Raw genomic sequence first — 26023 nt, 5'->3', positions numbered from 1 at the left:
AGAACATCATAATAATTAAATGTAAAATTCAAACAAATTCTTCATCAATAAATCTATCTTTGGGGATGTTATGAACAATGAAGACAGATAGAGTAACCTCCCCTGGAGGAGATATGACTGATAAATAATAAGTACTATCTGATTTTTCTTCTTTTTTTTCAGAAACAACATGATTCATGCAAATTATTCTATAATGTTGTACTTCTTGATTAATTCATATTGTGCAATGCAATATAGGTTCTTCTCATCTTCTTACAGCAGACTCACCATCCTCTCAGATCATCAAATCACTTGAAGATTCATAAAATCCCTCTCTTGTCGCCAGTAAGTCCATTACAGAGCTGGGGAGTTTCAGTGTGCATTGTTACTTGTGAATATGTTGTTACAAAATGCTATATAATTAATAAGATAAAAGATTGCGCTTGATGACATAAGTAATTAGTCTTCATCAACATATCAAGTTATATTAGTCTTGTTAAGCCCTCTGCTGATCATCACCAACACAAGCCCCAAGTTTCCCAGTTGTATCACAGATATAGAATGTCATCGATATAGAATGTCATCGATAATTTCCTATTTGTGTCAAACATATACATAAAGTGCTAATGATTAAGTATGTGTCTGTGTTTGTCTTACAACTAGTTGACAATTATAACTTAAATAGTGTGGTACTGATTAAGATAGATAGTTTATTTGCATATAAGGCCATTTGACCAACAGTACAAAATAGTACACAGTATAGACGCGTTACCCGATATGTATATTATGAATATGGGTCAAAGAAGCAAATGTTACTAGCAGTATTTCGGAGAATACACTTATAGATACATTACAAGGTTATTAATTATGTTACATGTCTGTGGATGTACAGATACATTGGATGGAGATCAAGTGTCCGGTTGTATATAATATCAACAACTTCACAATGCATACATGATGCAACACTAACACTGACATCTTTTTGATCAACTGACTATCAAATTTATGACATCCTGATGTGAACATTGCAAACAGGTTTATACAGGATGGTATGTTATATAGTTGAGTTATCAGATGTGTACATACCATAAGTCAAGGAGATCATTCTGTTATCAATGTGTCACGGTATAAACATATTTCAAATGTTTCACAGAGTTGTTAAGATGTTAAATATCCGAAAAGTATACAAAGACTTCAGATGAAGACATATTTCCCACTTGATGACTTTAGAATTATACATCAGCAACATTTTCACTGACAGTATCCAAACCTTTTCTGATTTTACTGAACACGGAGTTTTTTACATCATGGTCTAAACATTTGCAAACATACCATTATATGAAATAATGTATAGTATAGTTGAATTATCAAAAGGGAATACAACATGGGTAGAAAAAATAGTTGTGCTGACACTGCTATGCTGAAAAAACATGTTTAAAATATTTCACAAAATTGTTAATTATATTGGTATCTGAAGATGTACAGAGACTTTGAATGGAGATATAATGCCCACTTGATGTCTTTGGAATTAGACGTTGGCGAAGGCTATCATAGAACTTATAGTTGTATATAACATGTACTTCGTCTTCAACAGCTTTAAATACAACATTATCATTAACACTAGCCAGACCTATTCTGATTAACAGGACACCAAGTATATTGCATCCTGATCTGAACATTGTAAAAGTTCGTTTATTTTATTTACTAATATTAGACAATAGATATTTTTCACGGTTCAACAAAGATTAATGAGAGTAATAAAGACTCAGTGATTTGTGATCATGAAGGGATGAGTGCCACTCTCGGTGGAGACAATCATTAAATTTACATATCAACAAATTTACATATAAATATTTTTGGATCACCAACAAATTGTTTGTTCCATACAATTCCAAACTCATACCTGAACAATAAATGCTTAACATAACTTACCCATGTTGGCAGTTTTCTAGATTCAGTTGGCAATAAAAGTTGATAACATTGATACAGGTATCTATCTGGATGCACGTGCAATAATCTTAGCCAGTATTTAATACATTTTACAAAGTAAACATTTGACAGAGGGAGTTCACCTCTTTCCCCACAAGCAACAGCATTTGAAGATCTATAACCAATTTGTAGCATGAATTTGCAGAACTTATGATGTACAATTTCAATATTCTCTCTCTCTTGGAAACCCCAAATCTCAGAGCCATATGTAAGTATTGGTACAATTTTCTTATTGAAAATATGTAAGAAAAAACATCAGAAAAACACATACCACACAGTCGTATTAATGACTTAACAGGCCAGAGTGCTTTTACTAGCTTGAAAGATTCTTACATGCTATAGTCCAGATTAATTTGGGCGTGACCGTAAGTCCAAGGAACATATAAGCATTTACAGTTTCCACAGATGAACCATTATATAGCCATTTTCCATTTTTAGACCAATATTGAAGACAATAATTTTACTTTTATCAATATTTACATCCATTCCCCATTAGTAAGAATACATGTGCAATGCATCAAGACGACGTTGAAGTTTAACAACAGAATCAGCAACCAAAATCAGATCATCTGCAAACAACAATGCAATAACGGTTATCATTTTTTCAGATACGAAACTGCCATCCTGAAATTTAGTTTCTAGTTACACTTTGAGTTCATTTATGAACAAAGAAAACAACACAGGGCTGAGGACACAACCTTGACGCACTCCACAGGAGCTGTTAAAGTATTAGTTAATTTTCTACCAAAGTGATATGATACAGTAGCTTTATAATTTCTGTACATATTTCATGTCAAGGTAAAAAATTTACCATGAACTACAGTTTGTAAAAGAACATATAATAATTTGTACCTGTTAACCTTACAAAAGTCTATAAAAGCAACATTTACCACCTTTGCGAGTTATGTATTACAGTACAAAAGTCTGTAGAATAAGATACTGCCAATGGTGGAGTGATCCTTTTTGAAGCCTCCTTGGTATTCACCAACTAGTTCGCAAAATTCTAAGTGGTGTTCCAATCTTTTATCTAAAACTGTAATGAAATACCTCTAAAATTGTTTGGACTACTCTTACTACCTTTTGTATATAGTGGCAGAATGATACCAGTACATCAAGATATTGGATAGTATCTTATTAAAGAGTATAATTAAATATGGCGCAAGGACATCTTCAGCAGCTTTAAGAAATTCTGCTGGGATACCATCATGACCGGGAGATTTATTACATTTCACATTTCTTATGGCATTAATAACATCCTGTTCATTAAAGTCTACTGAGAGAATATCATCTTCAACACAACATTCTGCACATGCAGTACAGTCATGATTGTTTGGATATGCTTTTATGTCCTCTACAAAACCACCATCATCTGGTTGTGTAGGATTTAGTAAGTTCTTAAAATAATCAACCCATACTGAAGGACAAATAGCAGACTCAGGCGAATGACTTGTAGTATACTTTTTCACAAGACGCCAAAACATTGTATAGTGACTAGAACTTACTGCATCATGTATAGCTTCAGTTAGTGAATGTTTATAATGTTTATTTTGGCTCTACATGTATATTTGAAGTTATTTCTGCTGTGCTTATAGCAGTTATAATTCTCCTTAGTAGACTGTTTTCTACACATATCTAAACATCTATATTTTTCTCTCTTGAGAGTACAACATTCTTCATCAAACCAATCGGGCTGATGTTTAAGAAGGGTGGATTTGGGGTTGAACACATTTTATTTCTCTACCACAGGTTTCAAATATACACTGTAGAACATCCAATGCTTTTTCAATATCATGATGTAACATGTCAACATACTTATTAAACATATCCATGTAACTCTGACTTTTCATGTTGTCACAATACTGTTTTGCATTATCAGGATTCCATTTAAACCTACGTCGAACATTGCTATAAACATTATCTCCAATGTTGGGACATCCACAATAAACAGTGGAGAAAATAATACTGTGAGGGGAAGATGATCAGATTCCGTACAAGAGACAACTTTAAAGTCCTCCGCACAAAGTATACAAAGAGAAAGAATTCTAGAACATAGTCAGGTGTACTGTACCCAGTTGGGATAATGTAGGTGAAGTCACCTTCATCAGAAAACCTGCCATTTAATAAATACAAACCAAACATTTTACACAATTCTAGAAGATCTCTTCCATGGTTGTTCACAACTTGGTCTTGGTTTTTACGGTTAGGAAACTGGTGGAGCATCAAACTCCTCATATGTACCATCATCTAGTGGTAGGAAATCAGCATTATCAAAACAAATACAGTCCAGCTCGGTTGAAGTCACCACAAATAACAAAATCACAATTAGGAAATTCTTCCTTTAGTGTAACAACATAATTTTCAATATGTTCAATGTTATCATTACAAGAGGGTGTTTCTGGTTCTATGTAAACACACACTAAAATATATTTGGGTTTCGGGGAAGTTTAGTAACAAGAAAAACCTGGTCCATTCACTCATCGTGAATTCTCGTGAATAGAGATGAGACATCATTGCTTACATATATAACAACACCACCACTATACCTTCCTAGAGTTTTACATTTAGGTTTCACCGACTGGAAAGCAGTAAACTCATCGAGTATTTGATTAAAGTCCTCATCAGTTTTGGTCCAAGTTTCAGTTAGGCATATTATTAAATTGTATACAATCGGGTTACTAATTTTCGTGAAAAGACCATTCATATTCCAGCACAATAACTATGTGACCAACTGTGGTACTGATTAAATATCTAGCTATCTTTTCACTAGTTGACAATTATAACCTGTCATTTAAGTCACACACATACATAGTGTGGTACTGATTAAATATCTAGCTATTCACTAGTTGGCAATTATAACCTGTCATTTAAAACACACACATACATAGTGTGATACTGATTAAATATCTAGTTATCTTTTCACAATTTTAACTTGTCATTTAAGTTTCACTCATACAGTTATTACCTGGTGGTTTGGTTACTCGTGTTGCACTTCACATCAGCCATATGGAGGCTGCAAATAGCTCAACTATTAAGAACTTTGCACATGCATGCACAGTTGTTCTGGGCTTTGTGACATACCACAAAAAAGACCTAAATTATGTTAGTCATTTCAAGATTATTTCAAGTAAACAAACATGATGTTTTATTCAGAGTAGGTAACAAAGCAAGGCAGCTGCACAAAATAGTATCTAAATTTGTTTTAACTTGATTTTATTTGGACTTAATCTGAATCGTGTTTCTGATGATATCTTAAAATTTCTGACAAACTTGGTTATAGGCCATGCATGTTTATGAAATTTCCTTGAAAAACATTGTATCATAATTTTTCTGAGGATACCAGGTGCTTAAATCATTAACAATTCTTCTCTCACCTATTTCTGAGAAAATGAATGAAAAATTATCTAACTTTTGATAATGCTAATATCATATGTGTTTTAAGCATCTAATGAGGAAGAAATACCTTGAATATGAACATGTTGCAACAGCACTTCCTCAAAATGATTTTCACACTTCCAAAAGCACAGTGACTATGAAAGCTGCAGTTTTACTGAAAAGGCAGTTCTGTCAGATAGTGCAGGAAACAGAGCCCTGGACCCTGTCATACAAGTTGTCATTATCCTGGTGTTTAGATTGTTCCTAAAGCCTCTACCTATTGCTCAGACTGGTGAGTGATCAGGGACAACCACCCATCCCACCAGTTGAGAAACACCATGAATACCCACAGGAAATATGACCAGCCTAAAACTCACACTACATTCAAATCCGAACATCAAGGCCAGTTGACCTGGAGGAGCAGCTAGTGAAGTTGTGCTTGACCCACCTGTTAATACCCTGTCATTATCCCCCACAGCCCTACCTCCGGTCATCCCTTGATGGCTGGTCATGATTCTGGACAATACAGGATAACTGCTGACCACAATACAATGAGGACCTGAAAAGCTACTTCACGACCACGTGATTACAAATTATGACCATCTGCAGCAATGTGCTTCAGATACGCATCCTAACTGCACTATTATTAGTGGATGGTAACTTCTCCTTTCATGCCCAGATTATGCATTGAGGAATAAATGAGTATTACATGCAGGGAAGAAATTGTTGGATGTCACACACCCTGATCAGGGTCTGCATACGAAAGTGTAAATGACAGCCGTCTGAGCCTGACCTGGCAGAGTGGGGCTGACATCAGAGATGACATCATGTGATGTCATACCATGTGATGTCACACCATGAAACATTCTGGTGTCGTACAAGACTTACCAACACAATAAACAGTATATACTTAGATTAAATCTTGTACAGGTATTATAATGAACCAGCAAATCAGTTTACCAATTTTTGAGTTATAGGAGTCTGTGTACAGTTTACGCTGAAACCATCGCACCCTGATCCTCCTCTCAACATATTCACAAATATTTGGGAGGCTTTCACACAAACACTACATGACATCTTGTTTGCAAGTGTATCACTGATTACTGTTGGCATTTGTTAAAATATGAACAGAAACTCAAGTCTCCTTGATGTCATTCAGACCAAAATGAATAATGTTACAACAAATTAATAAGACATAAATGATGACACAGACCTGTTTTAGGAGAAGCATGTCAATGTTTTGACAATGATTATCTTGGGTAAGTGGTGAATGTTTGTGAGACTCATGATCGCTTTTCAAACAGTTTGATTATGATAGCCATTTTGGAACTGAGGTAACAAATTTATAGGAGTAACTAATCATATTGGAGGCACTGTCCAGTATGTGAAGGTTGATTATGACAGCCATTTTGGACCAATGTATGGTTACTGAGGTAACAAAGCTATGGCAGTAACTGGTCATATTGGAGGCACTGTCCAGTATGTGAAGGTTGATTATGACAGCCATTTTGGACCAATGTATGGTTACTGAGGTAACAAAGCTATGGCAGTAACTGGTCATATTGGAGGCACTGTCCAGTATGTGAAGGTTGATTATGACAGCCATTTTGGAACAATGAGTATTTACTGAGGTAACAAAGTTATAGCAGTAACTAGTCATATTGGGGGCACTGTCTGGTATATGAAGGTTGAATGACAGCCCAAGCATTAGGTATGTGTTTTCATATGAAGTGAAACCTTCTTAATCCAGACAACTCTGTTCCAGTAAGCATCACAATGACAGTCAGTCCAAGATTCTACACTATTTCTAATTCAAGAATATATTCATGCCAATATTCATCAAGATGAAGGATACGTCTGTAGGTAATGATCAAGTTACTATGTTACAGTGTGTATGAAGCATCCATGATTGAGATATCAGCAAATCAAAGAACCTTAGCCCAGCTCATTATTGTAAGAAGAATGCAGTAAGGAGGAGTTTAAAAGATTTTGTAACACTTTGAAACCACACACATGGTAAGCGTCTGACTCCAGACTAGATCGCAGTGTGACATGGTAGCATATACTTCAGGATAAGAGTGATTTGGGTGGGAATCATTATCAGAAGTTATCCAAAGGAACTGAACTATCACATGTGTGGGGTTTTTTGCAAAATATACATTTAGGCTTTGTAAAGGAGTCAAGGAAGTCACTAAAGCATAAGATCTCCACATTTTAATTTCCACAATGATGATGAATAAGTACTTTGTAGAAACAAAGAGAAATATATTTATGGATTAACTCTCTGTCCTGAATTAATATTCCAAGACAAATTCAGCATTCATTTTTCCCTGCAATATAATCTGGAATGTATCTTATCCTTCTGATTTGTCTCTAAATATCTCTTTGAGTCTTGTAAAGATTAGCATAAAGATTAGCATATGAAAAAGAAGATACCAAGGACACATTCATTTCTAAACAATACTGATTTCACTGCTGGAAATAACTCATCAACTATAGTTTTACATTGTACAATAAGGCCAGACCAATTTTATTTCTTGCTTTACAGATCTGCCAGTCATATTTTTTCAAGAATAAGGAAAAAATAATAATGAATTTTTCCCTTTCACAAAATAAAACACTACTGTTTGCCTTGGCCCAAACATCTAAACTTACTAGAAAATGCTTTTTAGATTTTTTGCCCCATATACACTTCATAAATTGTCAAAAGTAAAATACTTTTAGAATGTGGAAGGAATATTATTTTGACTGGTGATAATAAGAAAAAACAAACATATTTTCTTTCGTCGGACAAAAATCTGTAAAACAATAAATAGAATTGGTCTAGCCTTAAACAGGCACAACAATAATCAGCTCAAATATGCACGTATCCCAATCTCCAGTGCTGTGAACTGTAGGCACTTGTTAAACAGGACAAGGAAGATATATAAACGGTTGTCAAGAAATAATCTTGTCTTTTAAACTAAGTTGAATGGTTGTGCAGTTTTCTCCATGTCTGTGACTGTGTTACAGATAATGATAGGCTACTCATATCTATTTCAGTTTGAGATTAGCGGTATTCACACATTTGTTACTGTCAAAAATATTCAAATACAAATATTCCACTGGTAAAGTAATGGTTCAAATAATGCTTTGAAAACTGGTAACAGCCCCAGGTTGTCACATGCTCACAGTCACCTACCACTTGTGCTGCTAGACTAAGGTCACTAGTTTATCTGGTCTCGCTCAGTTTGCAGTATGCTTACAAGTGTACTTGGGCCACATTTTGTATTTGGCTCAAACGTCTTAGCATGTCTTCCTCAGTGCTTGGTGACTAATCAAGTTGAAACTGCACAGTGTTACACAGAATCTTATACCAGATTATTTATAAACAGATAAGTTGTTTGTGCAAGATATTTGACACGGGTTTAACAGTATCTGGTCTGCATGACCAACACAGCATTGAATGATCAGAAAAATTACAAATTCATTTCACAGACCATTGAATGTAAATCATTGTGTAGATGACAAATTTGGAAGATTTTAATGAATTTTTAAGAAACACAATGAAACTGATAACAATTGTAGCAGGATAGTTGTGTCAAATCTGTGTTTCCACTAAACCTTAGTTTTCAAAGAATTGGGTCAACAGAATTGCATAAAGGCAGTGACATATTGTATACATGCGGCTCAATAGATCTGCACAAAGGCAGTTATATTGTACAGATCGGCTCAGCAAATATTATTCAAGCAATCGTATGTTCAGATCTGGCTCAAAAGATCTGCACAAAGGTAGGTATATTTTACAGATATGGTTCAACAGATCTGCACAAAGGCACGTATATTGTTCTGATCTGGCGCAGAAGATCTACATAAAGGCAGTCGTATTGTGTAGATGAGGCTCACAAGATCTGCATAAAGGTAGATTTATTGAACAGATTGGGCTCAATACACCTACATTATATTTAAAGGGAATCTTATATTGTTCATATCTGGCACAATAGATCAGCATAAAGACCCTCATGATGTTCTGATCTGACTTAAGAGATCTGCATAAAGTCAGTTATATTGTAGAGATCTGCCCTGTTAGGTCTGCAGTGGAAGGTCATGGGTTGGATCCCCGGCACTGTCATGCCAAAATACGTTCAAATATGGTACTTGTTGGTCCCTGTCTGGCACTCAGCATTAGTGGATACAACAAGGACTGGATAGGTGGGAGTCAGTGAAATGTGTCTGAGTGGAGTATTAATGTTTAAATGCAGCTTGGTATCTCAGTGAGCAGCCACTCAAACACATGCCTATCATCATGTGAGCAAAATATTCTCAAGTACAACATTAAACCCCATTTCCCCTGACCTTACTCAACCTGTGTAAAGGCAGTTGTATTATATCGATTTTAGTAAACTAGGGTCCAACTGTCAACACTTTGGTTATTTAGCTACCTATAAGGTTTACTAAATACAGTGTACCCTGATAGAGGTTATTTACCATCCCAAAACATTCTAGCACCATAACCTCTATATTTGTGTCAATACTCAGTTCATACACTGAAATAAGCTGAGGAAGGAAAATATAAAAAATAACAAAAAAGAAAATGCTTATTTGGTCTGCCATTATGAGTGCCATTAAGAGCATGCATGACCAAACAGGGCTCTCTAATCAACATGCCTTTAGATGCATTTAGCAGAAATGTTGGAATTCTACATTTTTCTAAATAAGTGAATTCCAGCATTATCAGGTAACCGTGCCAAACTTGGGTACTATGTGTGAAGCCCATTTCTGATGTCCCCGCCATGATATTGCTGGAATATTGCAAAATGTGGCTTACATGTCACTCACTCACTCACAATCTCACTCACTAAGTGAACACTGACATATTCTTGTTGCCTCCCTCACTACCTCTCACCACACTACAGATTTATCCCCCTTTGACCACACAATAAGTTGATATTTTATTCCACTTGAGACAATATATCGTTGTATGGTATTCAGTTGTACAGGTTAATGCAGTGACTAAGTCTCCTCATTCAGCATCATTTCAGCATGGAGACCGGACACAGGACATACAGACATGAGGGAATGAAACTTGAGACAGGAGAAACTAATGCTTTATCCACTTGGCTACACCTAACTGACTCATTCACCTTCAGCAGTGAATAAATATATTTAATTTGTCAAAATAGGAATGTGAAATCTTCCCATATGCTGTTGATTACATATAAAAAGTATCACACAATCATACACATAATAATAATGATCACAACTCATAGTAACTGTTAGATTTACATCACCTTTCACAGATGGTACTGTATTTTTGTATTGAAGAAACAATAGCATCTGTTGGCGCAAGGTGTTTAGGGATAACATCACATGAAGCAGCAGGTGTGGTCATTAAGACTATGTATAGATTGTACATCATCTAAACAGATGAGAAAACACAGCCATTCTGTTGGTCTGTGGGTAGGAAGAATGCAATATACAGGGTGTTTAGAGGTCATATAGACAGGACTGAAAATTAAGTGATTACTTTTCGGTGTTTGGTTAAAAAGTGCTGGTAAGAAAAGTCTTAAATGTGCCTAGGTAAAATTCCTCTTTTCATTTTCTAACAAGAAAGATGTGGAGGAAAAAAATGGCTTTTAGTTTTGCATTGTAACACATACAACAAATGTAAAGGTCTGGCAAAATCAGCTATTAAAATGGTGATATAAAATCATGATATAGCTGTCATTAACATTATAAGTTACAAATCATATAATGACAGTTGATGTTAGGCTTTTTATCTGTGAACACATCACCTTGTTTAGATGTCTTTTAAAAGATCATACATCAATGTAAACGTTTAATCTATCATTATGTGTGACTGCTTCCTGTTTTTCATTTACATCACTGATGTCAATCTTATCAAATACATAGCCAAATCAGTTTTTAGTACAACGTTTTCGCCAAGGGCTCTTATATTGAGGACTTTTTTCCAGTAATCCAATTTGTTGGTCTTACTTTATTTAACATGTACATCAAGTTTCACATGAAATGTCTGTACAACAAAACAATTCACATAACCCATAACAGTGTTCTCAGGTGTTCTTGGTTTTATAAACCTGGAACAGTATTTTAGTGATGTTTGTGTGTCAGAAGGAATATGCTTCTGTAACTGTGGGAGAGGAAAAGATGTCACATGGTGCATGCTGACACACCAGGTAAATGGCCATGAACCTCAACTCTCCAACCCAGACAGATCCTGCCACATCTAAGGGGTGATAACTCCGCGATGCCAGTGCACCCACTCTAGGGTAACAGTGGCTAGTTGCATCCCTGGTAACCACCTGTATAGGAAATGTTTAAAAGTAGGGAGTTTATTTAGAAGGAGTGAACTAAATGGAAGGATGGCGTATATATACAAGGAGTATTATTAATGATTTGTATCAGTGTGCCAAATAGCCTCTGGCCCAGTTGTCCCTGGCTAGAAAAGATACAGTCAGGCCAGTAAAACTCCACATTCACTGGCCGGATTGCCTAGTAAATTACAGGGGGTTATTATTAATATTATGTATATATATCACTCTCTCCTTAATTGTTAAGTTATAATTAACTTTTGAATCAAGCAAGACTATGGTCTGACAAGAATGTTCATCATGTCCACAGCTTAATGATGAAACCCACATCATGCCGACAATATCTCATTCTCATATCTCATCAAATTTTTTGGGGGATAGTGTCATTTATTTTGTGAGCTATTAACTTTCAGGCATAACCAACTCGACTGGCTGGCAAAATAAGGAAACTATTTCACACACGATTTGTATTAATAGCAAAATATCTACATGTGTCCAAATCATCAACCGGAACATTTAGTTTATTTTCTAAAATTGACAATGAGCAAGAACACCCACAGATCTGTGTCCTCAATGTCAGTGTGAGCTGTAGCTCACCACCCCCACCCCCTACCCCACCTCCAGGCATATGACACGAGGCTGGCAGCATCTGTACATTGTTGAATGAACTGCAAATACCACTGATCACTAGACAGAAAGACTATCTGTGCCAAAAATCTCATTTCTTGAATATTGATTTCTCTGACTGATTAAAATCTGCCTTAGATAATTCAGCCCATGCTGAAGGTATGTCACCGAGGAGACATAGACAAATTCCAGGAGGTATTTTGGTCTGTGTTTGTCACGACATATCATGTAGTGATCTTGGCAGTGAAAACAACATGGCTGCAATTACCAGCTTGACACCTACACGCTTGGCACAGTTACCTGATAATGCTAGATTCCTGTGGAGGAGGAGGTGGGGGAGGGGACCTGTCAGTGATCTTGTATATGCCATACCATTCTCATATAGTCCTTGTTTGTGTGATAATAGATTACATTGCAGAAGTGACCTGACCGTATATGTAAATATTGTCAACTGAAGGTTGTTGAATATCAAATATGTTATTGAGAATCCCCCTTTTGTCAATGTCTGTGGAGATATCGGTGCCAGTTTGTAGAACAAGATTTACGTACTTGGAAACTGATAATAATAATATCAGGGGCATGATAGCATACAAAGGACAATATTTATTTCCTTTGTATGATGAACAATACCTATCAGCCGCCATAACACTTAAGTCTATTTGGAAGTGAAATACATTTCCAGTCACATAAATCATCGTTAAGATTGACTGATATCATTTTCCAAATAAGAATACAACATATTATGGGTATTCATGAATGCCTGTGTACTTAAATGTAGGTGCTTATCACAAAACACTTTGTCATTGGGCAAGTATACAGCCTGTTTGACATATATTTTATGTCATTTTTATATAATATAATCAGAAGACATTGTAACAGTAAGATTACCTTGTGACAAAAATAACATGATGAAATGATTAGCATTACCGGCATAAAGTATGGGGTTTTAATCTTCAAAGAATTTGTCCATGCACTGTTCAGTGTTCCTGGACACTTGAGCGATACCTTAAAGTATGGGGTTTTAATCTTCAAAGAATTTGTCTATACACTGTTCAGTGTTCCTGGACACTTGAGCGATACCTTAAAGTATGGGGTTTTAATCTTCAAAGAATTTGTCCATGCACTGTTCAGTGTTCCTGGACACTTGAGCGATACCTTAAAGTATGGGGTTTTAATCTTCAAAGAATTTGTCCATGCACTGTTCAGTGTTCCTGGACACTTGAGTGATACCCTAAACACAGCCACGCTGTCAGGACAGCTTGTGAGTGCTGACGTAGGTTGATGTTCTGATCAATGCTGCTGCTGAAACAGGGAACCACTGGGCATACTCCCTGGTCACCAGCAGTCAGTTGGAGTGTGTTACATCAGATACAGGCAGAAATAGCTGTCCTATTTACGTAGATTGTAAGATGAATGGACAGCATTTGATGGACACACAGCATGTTTTGATGAAGCTGGGATATTTTAGGCATGGGATCAGTGGTTTTATATGGCTCTTTCTCTGACACTGATTATGTTTTTCCAACAATTCCAAGAGGTGGACACAAAACATGTGACAGCTTTCTTTGTCTCAAAGATTTCAGTTCTTCTGTGCATTGAATCATTCAGTATGTTCATTCATGAATCAGTCCCACCATGCATTGAATTATATTAAACTGTAGGAATCTTGTCAAATAGTTAATGAACTAATCAATGTAAATTAATTAATTAATTAATTTGACCATCTAATGACCTGAATTGCAGAATAATTACCTTGACATGTTACCTTTTGTTTTACAATTATTTGTCTGTCTGTCTGTCTGTCTGTCTGTCTGTCTGTCTGTCTGTCTGTCTGTCTGTCTGCCTGAGGTTGTTGTCTTTCTAAATGGTAAGATTATATGAGGATTATGTCAAAAAAGGTTGTTTATAAGCAAGCGAAGTAAAAGTGTCAGCATCAAACATACATATTGAAGTGGCAATCAATATGTCACATCTTCCTGACTGTATGAGCTCTTAAGTGCTATGGCAGTGTTTGTACCATGGCTGTTTTCATGTAATACATGACCTGTCAGATGCCTTGACAGTGGGTGCAGAGATACCAAGAGATAGAACATGATTTCATTGACTACAGTAGCATTATATAAAGTGTGGGCGGAAGCTTTCTAGAGCTTCTCCTCCCACGAACTCTGTCAGCCTTGCTACTGGCATACAGAGCCTAGTCAATGACTACACAACTCATTCACAAGCTGCTTTACCCACGACAACACAGCTCCTCGTAAACCATATGTTTACATGATTTCTGAATGAGATAATATCGCTGACATTTAACAAATCATTGTGAATAAGTGAAACTAAGTATTTTGGTAGGTAGGCAGGTTGGTAGATAGGTATGCTGCTAGGTGGGAGGGAGTCATCTTGTCAAACATAAACATGATACTTCTGGGTGGGGAAGGAGGCATCTTGTCAAACATAAACATGATACTTCTGGGTGGCAAAGGAGAAGGAAGGCATCTTGTCAAACATAAACATGATACTTCTGGGTGGGGAAGGAGGCATCTTGTCAAACATAAACATCATACTTCTGGGTGGCAAAGGAGAAGGAAGGCATCTTGTCAAACATAAACATGATACTTCTGGGTGGGGAAGGAGGCATCTTGTCAAACATAAACATCATACTTCTGGGTGGCAAAGGAGGCATCTTGTCAAACAAACATGATACTTCTGGGTGGCAAAGGAGAAGGAAGGCATCTTGTCAAACATAAACATGATACTTCTGGGTGGGGAAGGAGGCATCTTGTCAAACATAAACATCATACTTCTGGGTGGCAAAGGAGAAGGAAGGCATCTTGTCAAACATAAACATGATACTTCTGGGTGGCAAAGGAGAAGGAAGGCATCTTGTCAAACATAAACATGATACTTCTGGGTGGGGAAGGAGGCATCTTGTCAAACATAAACATGATACTTCTGGGTGGCAAAGGAGAAGGAAGGCATCTTGTCAAACATAAACATGATACTTCTGGGTGGCAAAGGAGGCATCTTGTCAAACATAAACATGATACTTCTGGGTGGCAAAGGAGAAGGAAGGCATCTTGTCAAACATAAACATGATACTTCTGGGTGGGGAAGGAGGCATCTTGTCAAACATAAACATGATACTTCTGGGTGGCAAAGGAGGCATCTTGTCAAACAAACATGATACTTCTGGGTGGCAAAGGAGGCATCTTGTCAAACATAAACATCATACTTCTGAGTAGCAAAGGAGAAGGAAAGCATCTTGTCAAACAAACATGATACTTCTGGGTGGCAAAGGAGGCATCTTGTCAAACATAAACATCATACTTCTGGGTGGCAAAGGAGAAGGAAGGCATCTTGTCAAACATAAACATCATACTTCTGGGTAGCAAAGGAGGCATCTTGTCAAACATAAACATCATACTTCTGGGTGGCAAAGGAGAGGGAAGACATCTTGTCAAACAAGCATCATACTTCTGGGTGGCAAAGGAGGTACCTTGTCAAACAAACATGATACTTCTGGATGGCAAAGGAGGCACCTTGTCAAACAAACATGATACTTCTGGGTGGCAAAGGAGGCACCTTGTCAAACAACCATGATACTTCTGGGTGGCAAAGGAGGCACCTTGTCAAACAACCATGATACTTCTGGGTGGCAAAGGAGGCACCTTGTCAAACAGCCATGATACCTCTGGGTGGCAAAAGAGGCATACTTCTGGGTGGCAAAGGAGAAGGAAGACATCTTGTCAAACATAAACATCATACTTCTGGGTGGCAAAGGAGGTACCTTGTCAAACAAACATGATACTTCTGGATGGCAAAGGAGGCACCTTGTCAAACAAACATGATACTTCTGGGTGGCAAAAGAGGCACCTTGTCAAACCAACATGATACTTCTGGGTGGCAAAGGAGGCATCTTGTCAAACATAAACATGATACTTCAGAGTGGGGAAGGATCAATGAGGGAAGCATTTTGAAGAAGGCCATATTGGTGTTTCATTTTCCTCAATTCTTGTGCACATTAAGATTTTATAACATATTTGAACTACAATGACAAGGTATATGGTGGACTGCTGTGGTGTGGTACCTTGGTGGTGAAAGCATTGTCTGCAATATTGCTAGTGCTATAAAACCATTCTCACTGACTCACTTATAGTGGATTATACAGAATGATAAGAACATGTTATGTTTAATTGGAGGTGATGATCATCAGCCTTTCCATTTGTTAAAACAAACAGTATGTTGTCAACAAATGAAAGTTCTTCCAGTCATCACTGTGTTGCTGTTTGGTCACACAGTCACAATTTATCAGTCATACATCGTCATAAATAATTAGTAGTCCTACACGGTTGCAATTCATAAGTTACCCGTGAAGGTCCATGGTAGAATAGGCCTTCAGCAACTTCAAAGGCAAATAGCAGGCTCAGGTTGTCTGGCTCGCTGACTTGGTTGAGACATGTAATCTGTTCCCAGTTGCACAGATTGATGCTCATGCCAGTGATCATGGGATTGTCTGGTCCTGACACGATTATTTACATGCCGCCGCCATTTAGCTGGAATATTGCTGAGTGTGGTGTAAAACTGCACAGTCAAAAATTCATTAGTACTCACTCACCGTCACAACTCACCAGTAGTCATAGACAATCACATTTCATCAGTTGTCCTAAAATCACAATTCATCAAAGGCCATATGCAGTCACAATTCGTCAGTCATACACAGTCAAAAGTCATCAAATGTCACAGGCAGTCACAATTCATCAAATGTCACAGGCAGTCATACTTCATCACTTAAACAGTCACACTTCATCAAAGGTCACAGACAGTCATACTTCATCAGTCATGCACAGTCACAATTCATCAACGGTCATATGCAGTCACACTTTATCAGTCATACACAGTCTCTGTTCATCAGAGGTCATACACAATCACAATTCATGTAAAGTCATATGCAGTTACACTTCATCACTCATACACAATCACAATTCATCAAAGGTCACAGGTAGTCATACTTCATCAGTCATGCACAGTCACAATTCATCAACGGTCATTTGCAGTCAGAATTCATCAAAGGTCATATGCATTCACAATTAATCAGTCATACACAGTCACAATTCATCGAAAGTCATAGAGTCACAATTCATCAGAGGAAATGACATCATGGCATGACCTCTTTGTGTGGTGTTACAGCATCACAAGAAATATATATATGCTAATTCTGTTAAAGGTGCACCCTAACATTGATATTGTTAAACTATATGTTCATATAGATTAAGTCACCTTTGTTATGTACATTAAGTAATGCATGCTGTCATATTCGTTTGTGTAATGTACATAATTATTAGCCACACCTCCAAACAGCTGGAACATAATGTTATACAACAAAGAATGTATTCAAGCCATTCACATTTCCATCTTGAAATACAGTATTTGAAGAAGTGAACAATTTCCTTCAAGATAGAATTCAAGATTTATTTTGAAAAATACAAACTTTATTCCTGTGTAGAAATATATGTATATCTGCAGCTATGTCCCCAAAGACATTACCAAGGATACAATATGACTCCATACATCACTACTAAAATATGAAATACAACACATGAGACTGATGCATGTGTATAGTGGGTGGAAAGCATATACCATGAGGGTTAAGCTGTTACAACACAAATGGTTGATAAATTTTTCATGATTTTATTTGTGTCGGAAACTTGATTCTTGAGATTTCCTGACGAGTGTGAAATTTATATGATATTGACGTGTTGATGTGGTGTATAAGTGACAGATGTACTCCGGTGTGGGCAACTCAAGTAATCAGTAAATGGCTCCCTCCCACTACCACAGACTATACAAATGAGGGCAATATGTCTACCACCAGGTCAAATAGAGCTGTTTTAGACTGAAATAATACAGGAATTGCTGCACATTGATCAAATGTCAATGTATTCTGTAAATAGAGGGATTACATATTTGAGTGAAATATGAAATTGCTTTGTCAAGACAAGACATTTAATTTTCTTTCAAAAAACAAAATTCATGGCACAACAATATTTCTGCTTGGCATCTCATACTTTTCAAAAACATTACCTCACAAATTACTGAAAGGAATCCAATTGTAATAATTCATGGTTTAATGGAATTGTTTCAATATTATCAGTCGTGTATGGAGATAGAAGGATATTGACACACAGCTAGATCTGCAGGCCGTTGATATTATTACTCCTGCAGGTGTCAGGTCGGAGTGGTCTGGGTGACAGCCAGCCCACCACATTCCGATATCTGCCCTCCTTGCAGTGGGTGGAGGGATGGTGAGAGACATCCTGGGCCACTATGCACCGTTTGTGTAATCTGATTTTTATCTGACAAACATCTGAGTTTTTCATCCTGTTCGAGCCTACCCTTGCTTTTATGCCTGTCATGTTGAGTTGCAGGTGATACATCTTGCCATCTGTGACAATTGTGTACCATCAAACTGTTCCTAATACACCTGGTGAAGAACCAGTGTCTGAAAGCATGAACACTAATCAACACAAGTACAAGTGGTGGTATGTAAAACCAGTGGCTGAAAGCATGAGCACAGATCTACATAAGTACAAGTGGTGGTGTGTAGAACCAATGGCTGAAATCATGAACACTGATCCCTACAAATTCAAGTGATGTTGTGAAGAACCAGTTGCTGAAAGCATGAACACTGATTCACACAAGTGCAAGTGACGGTGTGTAGAACCACAGGCAAACCGTAGCGCAAATGTGGTTTCGCAGCGTAGAGAAAATTACCAGTTTTCTTATATGCGAGCGAAGCGAGCAAAGTTTGGCAACACACTTCCCTCGCTTCGGTTCAAAAAGTATTTTTCGGGTCAAAATAAAACGTTGCCACCATCAAAGGTACACTCCCACTTCCTCACTAGGTTGTGCTCTCAGATTTCCAACCCCATATTTAATAATTACTCACGTGAAATATGTTTCATTCAACATTTTAAGCGCCACTCGTGGTAATCAGTTCGTTCTTCGCCTCCATTACCCCTGCCAGCTTCTGGCTCATTGGAGTGAAGGAACAAGAATAAGCAGAAATTATAAAGATATACCATATTGCCTAATTTCATCATGATTCTGGTGGAATGTATTTGTCTTAAGTGTCGGTGTTGTTGTTAGATCTTTTGTAACATTTATTCTACAATAAACACATTTCTGGCGTAGTGGGCCATGGGAGGTAACTCTTAATGTATTCCATATGGAATTATAACTTGTTCCTTCACTGCTTTGAACCGGAAGCTGGCAGGGGTAATGGAGGTGAAGAATGGTCTGATGTACCACAAGTGGCGCTTAAAATGTTGAATAAAACATATTTCATGTGAGTAATTGTTGAATATGGCGTTGGAAATCTGAGATCACAACCTAGTCAGGAATTTAGAGGGTACCTTTGATGGTGGCGATTTTTTAATTTGACACGGAAAATACTTTTTGAACTGAAGCGACGGAAGTGTGTTGCCAACCTTTGCTCGCTTCGCTCCCATATATGAAGACTGGTCATATTCTCTACGCTGCGCAACCACGTTTGTGCTACAGTTTGCCTGTGGTAGAATCAATGGCTGAAAGCATGAACACTGATCCACACAAGTACGAGTGGTGGTGTGTAGAACCAGTAACTGAAACATGAGCATTGATCTAAATAAGTACAAGCCGTGATGTGTCGAACCAATGGCTGAAAGCATGAACACTGATCCACACAAGTACATGTGGTGGTGTGTAGAACCAATTACTGAAACATGAGCACTGATCTAAATAAGTACAAGCCGTGACGTGTCGAACCACTGGCTGGAAGCATGAACACTGATCCACACGAGTACAAGTGGTGGTGTGTAGAACCAATGGCTGAAATCATAAGCACTGATCCACACAAGTACAAATGGTAGTGAGTAGAACCGATGGCTGAAAGCACGAACACTGATCCCCACAAGTACAAGTGATGGTGTGTAAAACCAGTGTCTGAAAGCATGAACCTTGAACCATACAAGTACAATTAGGGATGTGTAAAACCAATGGTTGAAAGCATGAACACTGATCGAGTCTGAACCAAACAATCCCATGATCAACAACATGAGCATCGATCTGCACAACTGGCAACCGATGACATGTGTCAACCAAGTCAACAAGCCAGACCACCCGATCCCGTTAGCCGCCTCTTACGACAAGAATAGTCACCTTTTATGGCAAGCATGGGTTGTTGAAGGCCTATTCTATCCTGGGACCTTCACGCGTCGTGGTGGTGTGTAGAACCATTTACTGAAAGCATGAGCACAGATCCACATAAGTACAAGTGGTGGTGTGTAGAGCCAGGGGCAGAAAGCATGAAAACTGATTCACAGATAAATGAATGCAAAACATGATACAAAGTATCAAAAAATCAGTTGCTTTTTTTGAAAAATGGTTTCAGGATTCCAGATTTATAGGAAAATCAGCATGGATCTTGTTGAATGTATCTGAATGGTATCATTTGTAGTGAGAAAACAATCAACAGTCATCTGTACCCCTCAAACTTGAAAGGGAAACTTTTGTCTCCCCACGTTGTGTCATGTTGTACAACGTTCCAGGTGTTAGTTTATAACAAATAGTTTACAAATAATTGAACTGCTTGCACTGAAGTATTGTTGTTCTATGCTAGTAGTAATTCATACACGTTTTACATCTAGTTAGATACATCAGTGCCGAAACCTTTAACATATTATGACATGTGAAGAATAAAGCCCCTGAGAGCAGCCCAGTTGGAACTTGGTCCTGCATAAATAGATAAAAATAAATAATGATAAATGTTTACTACAGAACTAATTCATCACCTAAAAACAGTTTTCAAGATCATGAAGACCTGTTTTCAAGAAAATCTCTCTCGAAGTTTAGAACAGCAATATTTTCAAAACTATTCAATCAAATTCTTTCAAACTGTGAAAATGCATGTGTTGTATTAAAACCACTTGGAATATGACCAAAAGTAAGTTCTTGAAACGAATAAGAAATCCATGAAAAGTGCTTGGAGATAGAACAGTCGTCTAAATATATTTGTATTTTTGTTCAGAACCAGAGCACTTTATGTATCAAAACTGCAGTTGAATCATTGTTGTATGCTTTCAACAATACCAGGTTGTATTTTTGTTGTTTAAACATGTTTTTAGTGTCATAGCTGACTAATTACATGAAATGCATCACAAGCAAGGACAATGTTCCAATGCTCTATCTGCATGTCTATAATGATGAACTTCCAGTTTGTTTCATCTCCATGTCACATGATCAAACTGGAGTTGTTGATTGCTCCATTAACCTCTCAGATAGAATACTCTGGAATTAACAGTTTGTAACAAACGATTATTACTGACCAGTTAAAAGCTCAACAGGTGTGACTGCTCATAGTTAGAGAAGTGAACACACATATTGCTGTCCTCTAGCATCAAGTACTATTGTGACTTCTAATGGTTATAGTTCCTCGATCAGATGAACCAGTGTCCGATGCTACTAATAATGTTGGGATAATATCACAACTGATAACTGGTTCATTACAGCCAATCAATCATCGAAAGTAATTGGTTATCTTCATGTATCAAATTTTCCTGTTATGTTTGCTAAAGAACAAAGTATAAAGAAAATAAGTTGTAGTTCTTTGGCTTTTTTTGCAAACTGCTCGAAATGCATTTGCAAATGTCACATCTTTCAAGGATGACTGGTATATATCTTAGGAACATAAATTTCCTGGAGTCTTTAAGGTAAATTCAATCAAGGCACAGACAAAACCAACCTTGTGAAAAATATTGTTAATGCAAACAAATGTTCCATAATTGTTTGTGCTCAAATTTGAGAAAACTTGATCAATTGCTTGGTCGTTTAGTTACTGTGACCAGTCCATGATTACTTTGACTAATCAATTATTTTCTCCACAAGCTACTATGCCATTATGTTTACAGACATAATGTGTAATATACAACATTTTAATCCCAGTCAGCCTGAGTCACAAACACTTGGCTTAAACTATCATTCTTCATTACTTGGAGGTGCCTATAGATGAGGATTCCCTTCTTCCAGTAGCTGATGAAGAAAAATTAATACTACCAGGCATTCATGCTTTATCGAAACCAGTGTGACAAATTTTCATATTTACAGGTGAAGTGTTTGCAGTTATGAAACATAAGGTAATTATTACACTAATTATTACCACTGTAATGTAACTATTGTACCACTGATGTTAGCTATGAGATAACTTGTAGTGGCAAATTTGACGAGAAATTATACTACAAGTATACTCGTGAGAGGCACTGTCAATGAGTGAAGGTGTGGGCATCAACAGTGTGACACATTGTTTGAATCAGAATGTTAACACTATGCTCTGCAGTGTTTACTCGTGAAGATCTTGATTAGAACTGATCTTCAGTAACCCATGCTTGTCATTAGAGGAGATTAACTGGTCAAGACTCGAATATTTACACACTCCAACATTAAAGCTATGTGAAGGGTGAAATTGAAATCACCCTGCAGTGTTTTACCTGCTGTTTCACACTAGTCTCGGTAATATTCCCACCATGAGGGCTTTATGTAAATGATCAAGTCTGGATAAGAACATCCAGTGACTGAAATCATGAACATCTCTTGATGCAATCAAAACAGCAAGTCCATATACTTCCTTCTTGTGACAAGCTTAGGGAGGGACCTACAGGTTTTGGGGGATCTATCCTCTTACCCAGAAGTGTCATGGGTAAAGAGTATTACAGGAGGAAATATTATAACATAGTGTGTATGTGAAGATTACATGATATAGAAATATCATTATGTTTTATAGAAATGAATGACTGATGTTTTTGAGCACTGAAAATGGTTTGTAGAATAATATTGACACTGTATGGTAGAAGTTCATAAAGTCATCAGTGAAACCCGAATGAAATGACAATTTGTAAATGTGGAGAATACCATACAACATGTATTATCTAGAACAGACAAACGTAAGAATTCTGTGCCATGCAGATGTTGTTTTCATGAAAAATGTCAAAGAATTGGTAACATTAGGTGACAATAATAATGATGACATCATACACAAGGTAGGTACGTGGGTAGGTAGGCGGGTAGGTAGGTAGGTAGGTAGGTAGGTAGGTAGGTAGGTAGGTAGGTAGGTAGGTAGGTAGGTGTGATATCAAATTGTATATTCAGCAAGAAATACTCATGTATACACAACAATAAGAAACATTGTATATGAATATATGTATGTAAACAAAGACCAGTATAAAAGGGCTTGTAAAAAAGCTCAATGATAGAATGTAAAACTGCATATAATTATTGTAATTAAAACAGCACTATATAATTGCATGTTAGATTACTATATGATGGCATGTTTTATCACATTTTGTGATAACGTGTTAAAGAGCACTGTATGATGGTTAAAAAATGAAGAATGATATAATATTGTACATAGAAGCAAAATATATCATAGTCTTATTGGTATGCCAAACAGGTATCTAAGATAATAGATGTCATATGATTTATAATGAAATAATAATAATAATAATATAGTTTGTGAAACAATATACACATAATGTAAGTATACACATTTTTTTGTAAATGTGTATACTAGTTATATGACGAGTATGTAAAGCCATGCCTTTATGTAAAGATGCCTTTCTACAAGCTCTCGTGAAAATGTTTTTCATATACTCAAACCCCTAAGAAATATATCTTTCAAATTATAAAGAAGACCATTAGCTGAAAGTGAAACTTTTTAATTATTGATAAAGATATTTCCTTAGCAGTGGTGTTCCGATGATAGAACATAATCGACAATCAATCAAAAGGAAGGATTAAAAATGATGATTGATTGTAAAAACATATTATTGATTAATCACAGTTATGTTGGTGTAGTTTAACACACTTGAATGTCATAAACTAACCATTAAACATGACAAATATTCACAAACACTCAGTGACTAAAACTATGCACATTATAAAATTTTAACCACTTCTGTTGTTTAGTGATAATTCCAGTGTCTTTCTTGCACTTCTTGCATGACAGTACTAGTGACACAAAACATTGATTAGAAAGGATATGGGGGAAACCCTTAAAATTGGTGATTACATTGAAATGTATACATTTCGATTATAATCGATAATCGTTCACCACAAGTCCTCTGATAATGTATAATTTATTTGGAATCTGATTCCCAATGCCATTCCTTAGCACATACATGGTTACCAGGAAGTGAATTCTGTTACATGATAAATGTGATAAAAATGAAGAAGCTAAACTGTGGTGTGAAATGATGACATGTGTACATAGTGACTGTGTGTGAAATGTACGCTGCACCAACGTGTATGTACCTGCTGCTTTACTTCCTACACAGCTGCAGATCCACACACAACTAAAGTATACACCACACTGTATATAGCTAGACACATGCTACACAAAAATACATGGTATACATTTGGTAAAGGACAAACACAGATACACAGGTATCTGTGTACCTGTCAAAAAGTCATTCTTTCTAAAAAAATATTTCATGGCAACAAAATCACTATTTTAGAAAAAATAGAATACTTCAGACTGTTAACTGAAGCCGTATGAAATCACACATTATTATACGTATGAAATTATTAATAGAAATATGATACATTCAGACTGAAACTGTAAAAATTTAAAGAGTTTAAATAATATATAATATACAACAAGATTGCCAAATGACTTACAGAACTAGTAACATTAGGACTTTTGGAAATATTTTACATATTTTGAGTAATATTATATCATTTTCAATAGCTTTTAAATATTTTGGATAAATTTTAAAATTTCAGTCTGATGTTAAGTAAGTCACTTACCAGCCCCTCCACTGGGTGATTCCTTGTCGGTCGTGACAACATTGTCAGTGTCTATGTTCATTTGGGTATAATCCATATTAAAAATTTTCTCAAAGCCCAACATAAATCAAGTTTAAGATTTCACCAATAGATAACTTTTGAAATTTGAAAAAGAGAGATTTTTCTCTCGTAGAGCTGAAACAGCTTTAGCTCCTACCCATATGGGAGAGAAGGACTAGATGATTAAGGTGCCAAGCCTTCAATTATTGTATAGTAAGATTGGAATGTGAAGTACTCTTCCCACACACAAATACTACGAGGGATAGATAGGTCGACACAGTTGTAATCGCTAGTCGATAGCTCAGTCTTGATTCATGCCTGTACCATCTTTTCTTTATGTTTTATTAGATGAACCCACCTGTGGGTGGGATGGGAATTCAGCCATTAGCTTTCTAGTTACCATGGAAACTGGACAGAGAAGAGAAGGTGGGGGAAATGGTGGGTGGAGAAAGGTCAGGGTTATCATCCTAATTTGTTGTTCATTTGGCCACATCCACAATGTCTCTGTCGGAGGCTTGTGAATCAAGTGTAGCCGTGTAGGCGTTCATCTGGCTCTGCCGACTCTGCACCTAACTGGGTCAGAGGAGGTGTGTGGAGTTTACAGGGACCCAATAAACATGCTTGTCAATTTAGCTGGCTCACTTCACTGGTCTATCATCCAGGTTCATGGTGCCAATAGCCTGCCCACATGACCTCTTCCGTGATCAGGAGGGGGATGACAGCTGATTACAGCTGATTAGTGAGATTATTGCTCTGATACTAATGTGACTGATAGCAGAATGTTACTGTTTTACTCAAGTTGTACTGCTGTGCGGTAGAGTATGTTTGTGTGTCATAGGTGTCCTGGCTCGTATTTGTCAAGTAAACCTTAGTTCTCA

Source organism: Haliotis asinina, chromosome 15, assembly GCF_037392515.1.
Source record: "Haliotis asinina isolate JCU_RB_2024 chromosome 15, JCU_Hal_asi_v2, whole genome shotgun sequence".
Lineage (NCBI taxonomy): Eukaryota > Metazoa > Mollusca > Gastropoda > Lepetellida > Haliotidae > Haliotis > Haliotis asinina.
This window is presented reverse-complemented; position numbering follows the sequence as displayed.